General features: G+C 41.2%; 1 pseudogene; it reads right to left on the bottom strand.

Annotated features, from left to right (window-relative positions):
- Window positions 1–15886: 15886 nt before the first annotated feature.
- On the bottom strand, window positions 15887–17698 carry LOC115679361 (disease resistance protein RPV1-like; annotated as a pseudogene).
- Between the last annotated feature and the right edge of the window lie 55 nt (window positions 17699–17753).

Raw genomic sequence — 17753 nt, 5'->3', positions numbered from 1 at the left:
TTAACTCTTTTTCCGACACATTTCTTGCGGTGCTTCAAAGGACCCAACCAAATGTGCCATCAACAATTTTAGTTCTTTTGAATTCTCAGGGTCTTTATCTCTAGTCGATGCTTCGAATCATGCTATCTCAATGTAGTAACTCATTTGTCTTGCCCCAGTGTGGGGGATGATCACCAATCGGGTTTGAGAAATGAATTTACAGGCTCAATTGGGTTACGTAAGGGATAAAAGTGTGTATGATAGAGAATGAAATGCTTTTCATCACTTTAAGGCACTTAAATTCACATTTGAGTTCATTTGTATTTATAAAACTCGGAGATTGATGCAAATGTAGGCAAGAAAGTTCTCTTCATTTTTCACCTTGTAATGTCATCCTTACCTCCAGTCTGCCCCAACGTGGGGTGGTTCTTGACAAGGCTATTTTGAAAGAATTTCTTCTATCATTCAGGCTCAAGTGGGCTAAACAATGGTTACATGTACTATTTATGGTATAGAAACAAAATGCCCCTCGTCATTTCAATCTGTGTACCTTTCACGAGAAAACTCTTTTACCTTGAGAACATGGAATTTTTCTTTGCACACCTCTCAATGTAAAAGGGACTGTGTAGAGGATAAGGTTTGCCTTTCATCATCCCGACACTCCTCATGTAGCATTCTCAGCATCACACATCATTCATTAAATTGTTTGACAAGACAAATTTAAGAGGAAATTGGTGATTGTCATGTATAAATCTCCAACTACTCATTAGTTCCTTGCCCTGCAAAAGTAAAATATGTATGACTATACAAACATGAGATATGGTTTGGCAAGAGAAGGATCGTTTTCATTCGTGGGTAGTACTTCTTTATAGCATCATAATTTACAGGATTCATGAATTCCTATCCATCCATTTATGCTAATATCAAAGTGCTGCCAGGAAATACTTTCTTCACAACATATGGTCCACTGTAATTTGTACCAACTTGCCATAAGGGTGAGAGATGACTGATAGTATCTTGCGTAGTACCAAATCATTGACTTCGAAGTGCCTTAGGCAAATCTTCTGATTAAAGGACCTGGCTACCCGTTGCTAATAACATTGACCATGACATACAGCTCTCAGCCGTTTTTCATCAATCACGTTGAGTTGGTTATACCTTTGTTGCACCCATTTGACCTCCGTCAACTTGGCCTGAGATAATACTCTTAACGAAGGGACCTCCACTTCCATAAGCAAGACTGCTTTCATACCATATACTAGAGAAAAAGGTGTTGCCCTGGTAGACGTTCAAATCGAAGTTCTGTATGCCATCAATGCGTAAGGGAGTCTCTCATGCCAATTGCGGTAATTATCAGCTGCCTTTGCTAAAATCTTCTTAATGTTCTTATTCGCAGCCTCGACAGCATCATTCATCTAGGGGCGATAGGGAGATGAGTACAGGTGGCGAATCTGGAACTCCTTAAACAGATCATTAACCAGCCCATCATCCAAATTTGATCCGTTATCAGTGATGATTGCCTCTAGCACGCCATAGTGGGCGATAATATCTCGACGTATAAACTTCATGACGTTCCTTGCAGTGACAGTTGCATAGGAAGCTGCCTCTATCCATTTAGTGAAGTAATCAATAGCCACAAGGATGAAATGGTGGCAGTTCGATGCTTTTGGATTAATTGGGCCAATCACATCAATGCTTCACATTGAAAAGGGCCACGGTTCAGACAGTTGATGTAACTCATTCGGAGGGAAATTTATCTTGTCCCTGTGGATCTGGCAATGATGGCAACGTTGGACATGTTGGAGGCAATCACTTTCTAGAGTCAACCCAAAGTATCCTAATCTCATAATTTTTTTAGCAAGCATATAACCGTTCATGTGAGGACCGCATACTCCTTCATGTATTTCTTCCATTAGCTAAGTGGCTTTTGTAGCATTCACGCACCTTAGCAACACTTAATCAAAGAATTGCTTGTATAGTGTGTCTCCGTTGACAAAGAATTTGGAAGCAAGTTTCATAAGATGTTTCTTGTCGGCTGGGCTGCTACTTTCAGGGAACTCTTGGCTTCGAATATAAATTATTTTGTCATGATACCACAATTTTTCGTCTAGTTCTTCTGCTACCATCATGCAGTGAGCTAGTCTCAAAAGAACTTCAATCTTGAGGGGCTCGACTTCTAAACCATCTTTGGCTTGGAGCATAGATGACAGTGTTGCAAGTGTATCTGCAAATTGATTATGAGATCTCGATAGGTACTCAAAGGATATTTCATCAAACTCTTTAACGAGATCCTCCAAGTACTCGTGGTAAGGGACCAATTTAGCATCTCGAGTTCTCCATTTTCCCACGGTTTGGAGGATAATAAGTGCCGAATCGCCTAAAACTTTCAGTTTATTGACTTCCATCTCAATGGCCGCCTGAAGGCCAAGAATACAAGCCTCATATTCTGCTATATTATTGGTGCAAGGGAATACCAACTTTGCAGCCACAGGATAATGTTGTCCGTTGGGAGATATTAGAACTGGACCAGTTCCAAATCCAGATAAATTGACTGCACCATCGAAAAACATGGTCCATGACTCCTCTTCCATTGTCAAAATGCGATTGTCAGGGAGATCCTATTCGTCTTCATTTCAAGTCTTTGTGGAATTGTCTGCCAATAAATCAGCGATTGGCTGCCCTTTTACTGACTTCTGCGATACACTTTGCACATCAAATTCTAAAATCAAGATTTGCCATTTTGCCAACTTTCCCATTAGAGCTGGTTGTTCTAGCAAGTACTTGATGGGATCATTTTCGATGACTAGACTTATCCAATAGTGTAAGGTGTATTGCCGTAGTCTGTGTAAGATCCATACTAAGGCAGCGCACGTCTTCTCAACATTAGAAGAGTTCATTTCTATCACAGAAAATTTCTTACTCAGGTAGTAAATTGCACGTTGTTTCCCATACGTAGGCCCTTTTTGAGCTATCATTCCCCCTAATGACTCCTTATTAATTGTGAGGTAAAGATGGAGAGGTTGCCCTAGTGTTGGGGGAACTAGCACCGGTAGGAAGTAGTGCTTCAACTCTTCAAATGCTTTTTGACACTCATCGTCCCATTTGACCTGAGCATTCTTCAGAAGGAGCTTGAAGAAGGGCTTTGCCGTTTCTGAGAGTTGGGAGATGAATCGAGCTATATAGTTCAACCTTCCCAAAAGGCTCCGGACTTCTTTCACTGTTGTTGGTGGGTGCAAATCACATATCACCTTTACTTTCGATGGGTCAACTTCGATGCCCCTATTACTGACGATGAAACCCAACAGTTTACCAGAAGTTGCCCCCAAACACACATTTTGTTGGATTGAGGCGTAACTTAAATTCACGAAGTCGCACGAATAACTTCCTCAAGGTTTTGACATGATCCTCCCCTCGGCGGGTTTTGGCAATCATATCGTCAACATACACTTCAATCTCCTTATGCATCATATCATGGAAAAGTGCTACCATGGCTCATTGGTACATTGCCCCAGCATTTTTTAGGTCAAAAGGCATGACTTTATAGAAAAAAGTTCCCCATGGGGTAATAAATGCCATTTTTTCCTTCTCTTTCATTCACCCTGATCTGGTTATATTCGGAGAACCCATCCATGAAAGAAAAGAATTCAAACCCGGTCATGCTATCTACCAGAACGTCAATGTGAGGCAATGGAAAATCATCTTTTGGACTGGCTTTGTTCAAGTCCCTATAATCAACATAAACTCGAATGCGGCCATCTTGTTTCACCACCGGCACTATATTTACTACCCACTCGGAATATTGTGAGACTTCAATGAAATTCACGTCAAGGAGTTTCATGACCTCTTCCTCCATTTTCTTGGAGAATTATGGTTTGGTCCTTCGTAGCTTTTGCTTCTTGGGAGGCATGTTCGGATTGGTTGGAAGACGATGTTCGACAATGGATGGTTCTAAACCTGGCATATCAGCATAGGTCCATGTGAAGACATCTTGATATTCTTTTAGCAATTGGGTCAAGCGTTCAACCTCATGTTCAGTTAGGTTTGCCCTGATTTTGACCTCCTTGACATCTTTGGTGTTACTAAGGTTTAGAGTGACAGTTTGCTCGTCAGTAAGTGGCTTTGAGTTTTCATGCTGTTCCCAATTACTTTGAATATCAGTCGAATCACTATGTTCATCATCGCTACAATTCAAGACTTCATAAGTTTGCATAGGGTCATGCCTGAAACACAAAGTAGATAATCGAAAAGACAAACATGATAAACTATGTGCATGCTTGAATTTCATTTTATTTTTTTCGAAAATTTTCAGAAGGAACGTGAAGAAGCCCAGGCTTAAGAATTGATTCCTCACCGTTTTCTTTTAGTAGGTAGGATTTCATCACGGGGCTAGTTTGGTGTACTTCATCACACCCTCAAAACATGAAAACTTTCATTAATTTTATTGAAAGAAAAACAAATTACAATCATAAGAAATCCTAGAATTTAACATGTGATTCTAAAAAGCAATAAAAGCTCCTGCGCAAAGGAGGCTGCATAAAATTAAAGTTCCCCTCCACTAAGGAAACTAGGTCATCAGCTTGTGCTTCATCGATGGCAAACACGAACTCCTCTTTGAACAAGTCAATGATTCCTTCGAGTGCGTCCTCTTTCTCAAGTGCTTGCTCGATGGAGACAACGATATCTTGGATGCCAAAGTTTGGTTGTCCCAAGGCATATATCGAATCCTCTTCCTCGTGCATCATCTTAGCAGGCCCTGGGAATGTGGACCTTATGTGGGGTAAGATAAGACTAGCTCTTCCTCTTCCTCCTCTTCCTCTTCCTCTTCCTCTTCCTCTTTGAGACCGTCTGCCCTTGATGCAATAGCCTAACCCAGTCGTATGTGATTTTCGCTTAGCTTCAATGGGTTGATGGATGCCTTGATTGTGCCTTTCCAATCCACCGCCTGGGGTAAAGCCACTTCCTGCCATAATTTTGCCTACCATGACTATTGGCTTTGAAACTTCTGGGGTTGAGATAGTAGTACCTTGGGCCACATGAATGGTTGACACTAGTTCAAAGGCTTCATAACTAGACTCAGCCTTACAATCTGGCTCTACGTACGGGATGGTTGTCTCGTGGTAGATTCTAAAATCATCTTCTCCCCGGACCATGATGAGTTTCCCATCGATCACGAACTTTACCTTCTGATGGAGGCTTAAGGGTATAGCTCCTGCTGCATGTATCTAAGGGTATCCCGGCAAGAAGTTGAACGCTGTAGGGATATCCATAACTTGAAAGACCGCATTGAATAGTGCTGGTCCAATTTGCAAATCCAAGTCAACCTCCCCAATTGTTTCTTTACTGGTTCCATCAAATACACGGACAGAAGTCTTGGCTACACGGACTTTTTCCAAATTGTATTTAAGGTGCTTCAGAGTTGCCAAGGGGCAAATGTTTAAGGTTGACCCGTTGTTGATGAGTACACGGGCCATCAGGGTGTTCAGCACTTGACCGATATATAGAGAGCTTTTCTATGTCCTCTTCCCTCGGCTGGGAATTCCTTATCTGAGAACGCGATTTGGTCCTTTAACAAAATGGACCCCATAAATTCTTCTAGCTTGTCCTGTTCGATTGATTCTGGGACATATACTTTGCTAAGGACTTTCATGAGGGACTTTTGGTGCTTATCTGACGTTTGAAGTAATTCCAACGGAGATATTTGGGCTGGCATCTTCCGAAGTTGATCCACCACATTATACTCGCTTGCCTTAATTATAGCCAAGAACTCTCTTGCTTCCTCATCACTAACCGGCTTGACAGGTTGTGAGTTGGCCTGAGCATATGTACGCCCAGATTGAGTAACCACATCTATCTCTGCGTCATAACACCATGGGACCGCCTTATCATCCGTATATGTTTAAGGTTGCGTAACATCAAGGATTAGTTCTTCATCGTCAGATGGTGGTATGTCGATGATTAACCCATCTTCCAATGGCGGTGTATCATGGGTTATAGGATCGGCCCCATCAGTCCCAATGTCTAGATCAACGATTTCGTACTCTAAATCAATGACAATGGGAGTAATTATTGTAACTATACAAGTATGATCCGCATAAACTATCATTTTTTCATCGATCAATGCCTTAATTCTTTGTATCTTCAGAGACACAGTGGGCTTTTCTTCATCTGAATAATATCCGACTCAGACTAGACTATTATAAACATCATCCACACACACTTTTAGACTCTAGAGTTGTCTAAGTTTCTCCTCAATTTTTGCAATTTGCTTACTTTCCTCGATCTTCGGAGTGGCTGAAGGTATTATTTACATCTCATCATCAGCAGGGGTTTGAGATGCGTCAACATCCTTGACTGGTGGGGGTTCATCATCAGAAGTTGATGAGCCACCTATGGAGACGTTCTTTCGTTTGTCTTTTGGGTCGACAATGGGAAGGGGTTGTGGTAAAACCACTTGAGCTAGCTGAGCTAGTGGAGTAGTGTTCATCTTGATGGAATCGACTTGCTTGGAGAGTTATTCTAGGATATTTAGGACTTGCTTCATTTCTGTCTCAAGGGCGGCAATGTGAGTTTGCTCATTATTGTCGGCCATTGCAGCTCTAGAATGACCACGAATCGGTGATCTTGGGTAAGCCGTAATGTATCAAAGTACACCTCACCTGTTTTGAAAAAAATAAATAAATAAGTATCGCAACAAATGAGGTCGGTCCATGACAATACACACTTTATTATTTGTGAAGAATTTGCTCAAACTCCTTAAGACATCAAACTGACTAGAATTTAAAGCTAATCATTCTAGAAAAATTGACAAATTTTAAACAGCACGATCTAAATACAATTCAGAGTCTATGTTGCGGAGCCGTTTTTTCAAAACGCCCACACAAGCTTCGGCTTTTTCCACTCTCTTCTCGAGCTGTTCAATTCGTGCTTGGCAAGTGAGCTTCAGTGACACCTTAGGTATAAGTGGCAATAAAGCGGGATTGATTTGATGACGACGGATGTAGTGCGACGAAGCATGATAATCTTTCTCTTTCCTCTTGATGACGCTTGGCTAAATAATCTCTTGTGCATGACAGTCAATCCAATCATTCTCAATAGCTTCCACTGTGATTCGGTAATCTCGATCCTTCTGAGTGAAGTCCACTCGGCATAAATCAGGCTTCAAAGGGGATGGAATTTCTCGCAAGGATCAGCATTGTCGGATAACACGCATCGGATAGTAGTATGTAACACCAGTGAATCCCAATAATGGGACTGGATCATTCGCCTTGTGAGTGAGATGTGCCACATGAACTCTAAACCAGCCAGCATACCATTGAAAATCCTTAGGGTTCGGATTTTTCAAAAAATCTACCCATTCAGAAAGAGAATCTTTAGGGGCTAGGTCCTTCTTTTCTATGAACTGCTGAATCGGATGACGAGAATTGTCGACCTCAAATATAACCATGTGGATACCAAATTTCTTTGTGTGGGAGAGAGACTAGACTTGTAAAAGTTTAGGGGGTGCATGAAAGGCTCCTCTCCCATTTTCTTTAAAGCAAGTAAGAGACAAGAAAGTTTCGGCCAAAATCATGTTGATGAAATTCATTCCGGCACATACCTGCTTGACTACCCATGCAATTGAGGGATTGATGGCATTCCTATGATAAGAAAAAATCACGAACCCAAAAAAAGCCAAAATAAAAATTTTACCCGATTGGTGCGATGATGATTGTTTTGAAAAATGTCATGCTAGAAAGGTAAATGGGCAAGCATTATTGTTACTTTTCAAAATCTTTTTCACTTCATTAGTTTTAATTTTCGAAAGATCTGCTAGGACATATGCGGGTTCTAAACCGACATGAGGCCTAAGGAGCTCAGGTCTTAAAGGAATTCCAATGAGAATGCTATACTCTTCTAGAGTCGGGGTCAACTCGTGCCCACCAAATATGAATGTAGACGTTGCGGAACACCAAAAATGAGTCATCGCCATAATCATACCACTATGAGTCTCAATATGTAGGAGAGGGACGAGCCTACCTATCCTTGACGTCACATAATCTTGGCCATTCCGGTCCAACTTGTCCCACCACTTTTGGAGCTCGGTCTTGGGAGTGGAAATGAGCTGAATTTCAATCTTCTTCATTGTATTTAGATCAATATCAACAAACTACCTAAAATTGTCATGGACCGAGCCGAAATTGTAAATAACGTAAATAACAAAATAAAATAAAATAGGGAACTTACTTTATGAGAAGTAAGGTAACAAATACAGAGACAAGTGAATGGGTAGCATGGGTAGGTGTGGTTCAAAGCTAAAGGTAGGGTATACTAAAAGGCTCGAAACTATAGTCCAAAAGGATATACCGACTAGTCAGACGTGTCGGCTAGCTAAATCGGGTCCTCTTGATACCGGCTCAGTCAAAAGTTTGTCCTTACTATCGCGGGTCTGCGAGTAAAGATGAACACTTTCGACACCTAGAAAAAGCAGGGTTAAAGAGGGCAGCTCTTAATCTGCATGTCTACAGGCGTGGCCGGAACCTCTTAACACCATCCTAATTGTTTTCCTAGCATGTGACCCAGGTCCGGTCACGGGACGTGTGTACAAAGGTGTAGTGCTAAAGCATGTAAAACAGGCACAACAGTTTATACAATGCATATACTGCTTCAATAATAAACTAAAGCATTCATTCACAATACCTCCCTGCAAAACAAGGCTTAGCATACACTCCACCCTTTATAACTCCCATTTACAAAATCATTTAACACCTAACGTTAGTGGCGTACTTGATCTTCGCACTGCCAAGCAAAAACATTTTTCGAAAAGAGAAATTCAGGCCTAAGTCCACTATGAATGTTAATTCAAGTCCCCGGCAGAGTCGTCAAGCTGTTGCAACCTTCCCGAAGGTGAACCATGTAACGCCCTTACCTCAGCTCTGTCACGCCCCGGCCAAGACCGTAACCTGAGGCTTACTTTGTGATGTCCCGTTCATTGTTATCTTTCTTTAAACACAAGCGGAAGCATAATTTTGAGACAATCACATTAAGAACATAAGCAGAATTAAGATAAACAGCATTATGAGCAAACCTTATATAACAGCTTGAAATCAAGGAAAGCACAACAGGCATAACATGCTATTTCCATTTTACTTAAACAGATTTTACAAGCCCTTTTTCCACTGGCCGTTCCTCGTACAAATCATATTACAAGCGGAGGCCGAGGTTAATCCTAGCTCCTCTATGTCATCCTTCATCTTGCAGACCTGAAAAAGGGAAACAACGGGGAATGAGTCGGGGAGACTCAATGAGTAAATTCACTAATACTCATGCAGGATGATGCCTCGTCGTTGTACTAACGCATATAAATACTTTCCCCACCTTATGTCGATGGCAAATCAATAGTAAGGACTTTGACCTTGCCCTTGCTATGTTTACATGGAAACTCACCTGTAAATGCACATCCCGGCACATATATAGAATTCATTTGTCACATACCGGCACATATATATAAGAATCGTTTACCATCATCCTGGCTCAATCAGGGCATCTGGGCTCAACCGAGGCATCCCGGGGCTAGCTCACCCGAGGCATCCGGGCTCAACCAAGGCATCCTAGCTCAACTGGGGCATCTCGGCGCTAGTTTACCGAGGCATCGCCGCCAACGCGATGGTCTTCTTCTTTCCTTTAGTAATCACACATCATGAGTCACACAAGCCAGTTTATTATCTTGATTTCATTAGTCTATGCAATCGAATCCAAAGGCGTGCCGTGCTTGTGTAATCATGATCTCTATGACATTCGCCTAACACGCGAGTCGCGGTCGAGGGTACGTGACTCGGTTCGCCATGCCGAGCGCCGGCTCAGAGTCGAACTTGGCCCGGATCTACACACCTCAATGTAAACCCGTACCAAGCCGAACTCGTCCCGTGACGCCACAACATGAGTACGAGACCATACGACACCCCGTTTCGTGACTCGTACGTGCCTTGACTTATGATCATGAAGCAAAATAGCAACCACTCATGCAAACATCGAGCATCACAAACACGGTCACTACTCGAGCCAAACACGCAACACCATGTCCTATCCTCTTATCAACAAGCATGGATGAGAACATCAAGCATGGTAACAAGCGATGCGTGCAACATCAAGACAAACAACAATAACAAGTAAATCCCAACAAAGGCTCGGGTGAGAGCTCAAGCCAACCAGCATCGTAACTTCATATCCCAAGATTAGGGAATCCACTCACATGCTGCTTTCCAACCACGTAACACACCGCCCTATCCAAGTGTCAGAGAATTCACTCACCTATAAGCACAAGTAAACGTCTACGGCGATCGGCGGCGGCAAATGGCGAGAGAAAGAAAAGTGCTCGGCGTAAGGGTGAACACGGGAGTCTCGGGTGATTCTCGGGCGTTGATTCTCAAAAGGGCTGAACCAAAAAGGAAGGAAAGATTTGGCGGGGTCTTTTTCTTGGGCGTGAAAGTGGAAGAAAAGATGGTGATGGCCGGTTGTTGGGGACGTGAGAATGAGAAAGAGAATAAGAAAGAGGAGAGGAAGTGGCATGAGAATAGAGAGGAGGGACTTCATGTGAGGCTTCTTCAACCATTTGGACTCTTTCAATTTATAGCAAGTCAAGGCAAAAAGAAAGACAAAGTGTCATTTTCAAGGGGGTCCCTAAAGTCCAAGTTTATTGAATGTATGCCATCATGACAAGTCCCCAAAAGTCTAAGGCTATTAAATGTTTGTCATCATAATAGGGCTTCAAAGTCAAGAGTCATGATGGATAGCATTAAAGTTCATTAATGGACTATAGCCAAAGGAGCATGATGAAGAGATCAAAATGAATCCAAGTCATTAATGGTTTCTCTCTTCCTTTCCTTCTCTCGGCTCTCTCTCGGTTCACTCTCATTTTCCCCCTGGGATGACCTCCAATCAAAGCATAAAATATCTCATTTGAAAGCTCAGAATATATGCTTTAAATCATCAGAAGACATCAAGTCGAAATTTCAATATTCTCATATAGAAAATGCTGAATATTTGAAATCTGACAAAACCAGGCAGTTTTACACTGTTCACGAAATCGGACTTGAAAACATAGTAAATGGCTTCAGAAAATTCTCAAATTCGAATATGTCATGAACGAGGCCTTACAATACATTTTCCATGAGAACATGAAACCTAAATCTTTCTGTAAACATAACTTTTAGTAGATAAAAAACAGACTAAAAACAGTTCACTGGAACAGAATCTTTGCTTCTCAAAGTAAGCTCTTTCTAGAATCTAAATGATCTCCAAAAATTCCCAAATTTATAGATGTTATAGAAAAAGAAGTTATCAACAACTTTTGTGAAGGAAGTTTATTCAAACTCGGCCCAGAAAAGCTTGTAGAGAATCGAGAAAGTGTAAACATCACAGAAATACCCATTCTGGGCAGTCTTATACGGTCCGAAAACGAGGTGATCGTCCAACGAAAATCAAGTTCAAAAATTCTGAAATTAAAGTATGTAAAATTTCAAGATGTTTGGAACAACTTTCAAGAAGGAAGCGTTTGGAAATTCAGATCACAAAAGTCTTCACAAAAATAACAAAATGACTGGGTACAGAGGATATGAATTTGGATTTTTCAGAACAAGATGAAAATTGGCTCTGATTGGAAAACCGCCAAACTTAACCCATAGCCATTTCCCAGGGACTAAAATTGAGGATCTTACAAACCACCAGGGGAAGGCTAATGGACTTACTAAACAAGAACGAAAGTTTCTCTCACGAGGCAATCGTTCAAGTTTAGTACGGACTCTCCCAAGCCGATCCGACTGCAACTTGGTACTCAATCCATCATGTAATTAATCTCACCTTTTGGAGTCGCCACTAATTGGTTATGGGTTGATTAGACACCCAAGTAAAATATGGGAGCGTATTTTACTTCCACAAACTAGAGACTCAAGGGATTCGGGGACTCGGTACCTTTTCTCTTTATTTCAAAAAAATATTTTTATGGATCAAAAAATTACGTCCAAATAATATTAAGGGTTTGACCTTAGAGTCTAAAGGTTCAAACGCCCTAATATATCTTGATTATTGCAAAGAAAATATACAACTAGATAAGCTAAGGCTTTATTGACTAAATGACATGTAGTTAAAATCATGTTTTGACAATCCACAAATTTAAACCGACCTCATCCTCACCTTGGTTTGAACTAACTGCGAGAAATTGATAGTGAACTGCGGAAAGCAACCGAAGGTATGCAACAACAATGAACAACAACGAACGACAACAAACAATAGCGGATAGCAGAAGCGAACAACAGCAAACAATGACAACAGTGGCGCAATAGCAACTGCAAATGACAATGATGAACGCAGCAAACGGCAGCGAACAGTGACGATGAGTAGCAACAACAATAATGGCAAACAGCAGCAAACAACAATGAACATCGGCGACACAGCAGCGAACAACGACGAACAACAATAGACAATAGCAAGCATCAGAAAATGAGCAAGAGCGAGTAGCAGTAACGCAGCAGCAAACAGCGGTTACGCAGCAGTAAACAGCAGCGATGCAGCAGCAACGCAACAGCAAACTACAGCGACACAGGATCGAGAATAGCAAGAGCGACGCAACTAGGCTCACTAGAACAAAGGAATTTGCTACAAATTATCGAGAAGAAGGATGTGGTGGAACCATAGCCACGAAAAGAACTCTCTTGTTTCTCTCGTATTTTTAAACTCTCTCTATTTCGAGCTCCACTCCATGTTTTGCAATGGCTCAACCAGCTCCTTTTTTATAGCAAAAGACCTCCATTTATCATTGGAAAGTCTAAACCCGTGCTCCTATGATTGTGCGGATTGCCGAATTTTGGACTTGATTTGTCGCCGTGCATTAGTGCTCCAAATCTTGCCTCTCCTCGAAATCTTCAAGTTGCCTTTTCCGTTCCCACTCACATGTCCTTGAACGTGTCCACATTCACTCGTCATTATTTACAATTTCACAACCAGCATTATGTCCTTGATTTCCTCTCCGCTCAATCTTTCCATTCGGCTTTTCTTGAGTGTTAATTCTTTCCATATTGCTGGACAAATCCCATTGATTCCTATCACGATTTCAATTCTCCAGAATGCGTCTTGCCAAAAAGAATTTCGTGGAATTTGGAGGTGTTCACGAAAGAATGGGAATTTTGTTCATTCTTATCACTTCAAGCTCCCAATCTTTCCATGACCAATTCTTTGACTGAGCTGTCCAATTCCCACCGTTAGAAAACAACTCCCCTTGTTATGCTAAAGACAATCCGTGTGATATGGTGGGGATGAGCTTTCCAACGTGGGAGATCTTTGCCAAAGTTGATGAGAATATTTCATGGAAATTTCTTCGCTTCAACTTTTTCTTTTCGTTTTTCATTCATCCCCTCAGTAGGAACCAAATCTGTTAATGGTCAAATATATGTGCAAGAATGGACTCTTCGTGCGCAATTATCGATGGCCGAACTTGAGTAAGGTCCTTGATAAAACATATTGAACCAACTTGAACATAATATGAAAATGCAATAATATTTTTGTTTAGAAGTCAGGATCGACTCCTAATTTTTTATGTAATAAATGAGTAAATGGGAAAATTAAAATTTAGGTGTCAACATAAGGTGACGGGAGAATCACCTTACTTCTACGAACCAGAGATTAAATGAGTTTGGGGACTTGATTACACTAGTTGAGTGACTAGTGTCCTTTCGGTACCTTTCATCCTGTTCATTTCAGAAAATATTTGTCAGGCAATTTGGATTGATTTTAGAACCTATCTCTTAACATGTGATGTGATCAAACGAGTGCACAATTATTAATGATTAGCAGTCAAGATAGATATGTAGCCTAAGGTTCTAATCCTAGCTAAGGCGACAACATTCAAAACATGACAATTTATACAATTATATTCTAATTAGAAACAACATGCATAATAATATACAATAGTAGTAAAAATAACACTCAAAATACTACCGTATAGCCTTATCTGCCTATCCGATTTAAACATGATCATTAATCAAATAATTCACATAATTTAGAAAACATTCAAAAATACTAATTTCTAAATTATTTCCTAATTTTAAAAGAAAAATAACAAAAAGATATATATTTTTAATTTTTTTATTAAAAATAATATAATATTCAATCGGGTCGGGTTGGAACCGACCCGGGTCAACGGATCAAACCCAAAATCATTGACCTAGGTCGGATCTTCGGATCCGAACCAGGTCAAGAGTCAACTCGGGTCCTGAACCGGGTCGGATCAGTTCCCGCATGCATAGGCACATGGGGATGTCAACCAAGCAAGATCCGGCGTCTCGCCGGCTGACCTGGGCCGACTCCGGCCTGGTTTTCACCTCTGGGGATCACCACGAAGCCCCCATAGCCACCTAGCTCGCCATCTGACCATCCGCTCGTCGATCGGCAACCAAAACCTAATTAGCCTCATTGAGGCATTTCAACAAACACTTGGCGTGCACAGATGAAATAAAGCAACTTTGACCTGTTTCGGGGCTCCGGCGTCCTCCGGCAACCTGGGTTTACCTTTGGAGATGACGTATAAGCTACGGAAGCGACGGCATGGGCTAGGATTTGTGCGAAATGGCCAGCGTGAGTCTTAGCCAAATTGCACACTAAAACAAGGGAGAACAAAGATCGGGAAGACTCACTGATCGGCGCTACTTTCGAGGGGAGGGGGGTCACTGGTCGTCCAACTGGCAACGGCGGGGCTGCTAGGACTTGTGCACTCTTCAAACTTTCTCTCTTACCCTCTATTTCTCTCAAATTCTCTTTGAATCTCTCTCTCTCTCTCTCTCTCTCTCTCTCTCTCTCTCACTATACTCTATTTTTTTTTACCTAACCCTCTCTCTCTCTCTCTTCTGCCACTTATATAGGAGCCGCGGGCAACCTGCCCCGCCCCTAAAGTCGTCGTCTTAATGGCCCTGTGCCGGCCTAGCCTGGGCCACGACTTTGGTGGCCAAGGTTGCGCGATTGAGCGAATAATCCGTGTCGTCCCAGGCGGCCGATCGGGGAAGGGGAGAATAAAGGAGAGAGGAGGAAAGGAAGTAGGCTGGGCCCGTGTGGGGGCGGAGAAAGGGGCCGGATTGGGTCGGATCGGCTCTCACACGGGAGAAAGAAAAAGCTGGGATGGGCTGGGTCAAGCCTAGTCCCACACGAGAAGGAGAAGAAAGGGCCGGGTCAGGCTGTTCCTGACCCGGCCCGATCCGATTTTAATCTTTTAATTTTTTTTAATTTTTTTAATAATAAATAATGAAAAAAAATTTAGTTGGTGCAATTAATTTAAATTTACCTAATGTCTACATGCAATGCAATTAGATAAAAATATATATTTTTATTTTTAGGAATTAAAGAAAATTAACTTCTAAATTTTGCATGATTAATTTTGGGCAATTAAAAAATAGGTGTCAATAATTCATAAATGAGGGGTTGTTGTATTGGTGACTTGACACCTTCTAATTCTAAGAAAAAAAGATTTGAAGGAAGCCTTGGAAGAGATCGAGGATCATCACAAAATATGGAAAGTTCCGTAAGCTAAAGAGGCAATGTGAGAGATCGAGGATCATCACTAGATATAAAAAGTTTCGAAAGCTGAGGAGGCCGTGTGATATCTATATTTCTACAACCGCGGTGTCCAATCGTTTCGAGATTCTCCAACATCCTATGGTCTTTGGCAGCTCTCTTATCTTACTCCCGTCCATAAATAAGCCCTTCAGCCTTTGAAAGATATCCAATAGAAACAGGTAGTTCTGTAATCTTCGTATTCTTTAAGCATAAATGGAGCAATGATTCTAGTCCTCAAATGGAGTTTGGCAGTTCCCTTGTCTAAGTGGAGCTCAAGTGCATTTCCTCTAACATTTTGAGATCTCCAATAGAATCAGGTAACTCTCTTATCTTACTTGGAAAACGTAATTAAGCTCCTCAGTCTTTTAAGATATCCAAAAGAAGCAGGTAGTGTTGTAATCTCTGAAAATTGCGAGTCTAAGTCAAGCAATGATTCTAGCCCTCCGGTGGAGTTTGGTAGCTCCTTTATCCGATTGTATCCCAGGTTCATTTCTTCCGACCTTTTGAGATCTCCAATAGAATTAGGTAACTCTCTTATTCTTGTGTTGAACAAATTCAATACGAGCAACAATCTCAATTTCCCAATGGAGTCTGGAAGCTTTCAAAGCCGATAACAATCCATTAAAGACAAGCACGTCAAGCTCGCCAACTCTCCAATAGATGGATGAAGCTCTCGGATACACTGCCCCTCCAGCTTTAGACTTGACAAGTACTTTAGACCACATATTGCAGAAGGCACTGCGCACAGGTAAAAGTTAGGGCTTGCGGACAACAATGACGGCTGAAATTGGGCCACAATTAATTCCAAACACTTTAGGCGCTCTAGCTTACAGATAGAGCTACCGAATTGTGGCAACTCTAGACTATGTTTCTCAAAAACCAGTATCTTCAAATTCAAGCATGTCGAGAAGTCGGGAGTTGTCGAGAGATGGCATCTCATGAGATGAATAACTTTCAAGTCACGATTTGCTTGCGAAACAAGTTAGCATTAGAAAATTAAGGCAAGGCAAATGGTAACAAACCTATATATGTGATACGTGACCATACCAAGCATGGCCTCCATCCGTTCCAGTTCTTCAGAATTTCACTGTCTAAGAGCTTGAGCATGACTAAGTTCCATAAACATAGATTGACTGCTGGCAAGTCTAAAGGACAACAACGCCAAGGGAGCCATCTTAAACTTGAGAGAAGATTTTTAAAGTCTCCTACCAAGTTCCCCCCCTCTTATTCTAAGAACCTTAAGTTAGGCAGCCTTGAAAACTCTTCACTTGTAAAGTCGTGCTCTTTGGAAAGTCTAGTTAGCTTGAGTGCTGTGATGTTCTATGTTCCCTGACGACATGAAAAAGTATAAGTGAACTTTCTACAACGAAAAAAAGAAGAAGGCATTCCGTTAGTAAATATTGCGTACATGTTCTATAAGTAAACTACTCTGTTAATTGATAGAATTTATCACATTACCTTCATTCCACTCCAATTAAACAAATTAATTTTCTGCGATGCACAACACAGACAAAAATACACATCCAGGAACATACTCTAAACTTTGAGCTGATGTTTCCTAGATGGAGAAGATAGTATCTGTGAATACAATTTACCTTTCTGGTCTGCACTACATCCAACGCAATCTTGTGACCCCATAGTCTACTATGCTTCCAGGAACTTTGAGATCTTCTTGTCGAACAATTTCCCTTCCAAGGTCTTTGAGCAGGTCATGCATTAATAGTCTATCATTATGATCAATCTTTATCAAAGACATACAGGTAAGGAAATTGATATTACTTCTTGGGAAAAAATCCAACGCTTTCCACATATAATATGGATGGGTTCTTTCTTCACCAATAAAGTAACATGCAATATCAAGAAAATTTTCTCTTTGTACATCCTCTAGCATCTCAAAACTAATCTTTAATTTGTATAGGACATCTTGATTGGGACCTGAATCTAATTTCTTCAACGTGTCTTTCCAAATTGGTTTGCTTTTGCAATAAAGAGAGGAACTAATAACCTTAAGAGCCAAAGGAAGTCCACCAGCTTTGCAAATAATATCCTGAGAAATTTCATAGAAGTCGTGTAGAGGAGAATCAGTTCTGAAAGCATGCTTACTAAACAGTTGAAGAGCATGGCGATGGCCCAATTCTATCATTTGATAGATTTTAAACTCTTCGAAACGTGTTTGGATATTATTTTCTCTATTCTCC

The sequence above is a fragment of the Syzygium oleosum genome, unplaced genomic scaffold (assembly GCF_021117445.2).
Source record: "Syzygium oleosum isolate NSW1041296 unplaced genomic scaffold, Sole_v2.1 Sole_v2.04, whole genome shotgun sequence".
NCBI lineage: Eukaryota > Viridiplantae > Streptophyta > Magnoliopsida > Myrtales > Myrtaceae > Syzygium > Syzygium oleosum.
Note: the sequence above shows the minus strand (reverse complement) of the source record. Positions and strands in the feature narration are given on the sequence as shown.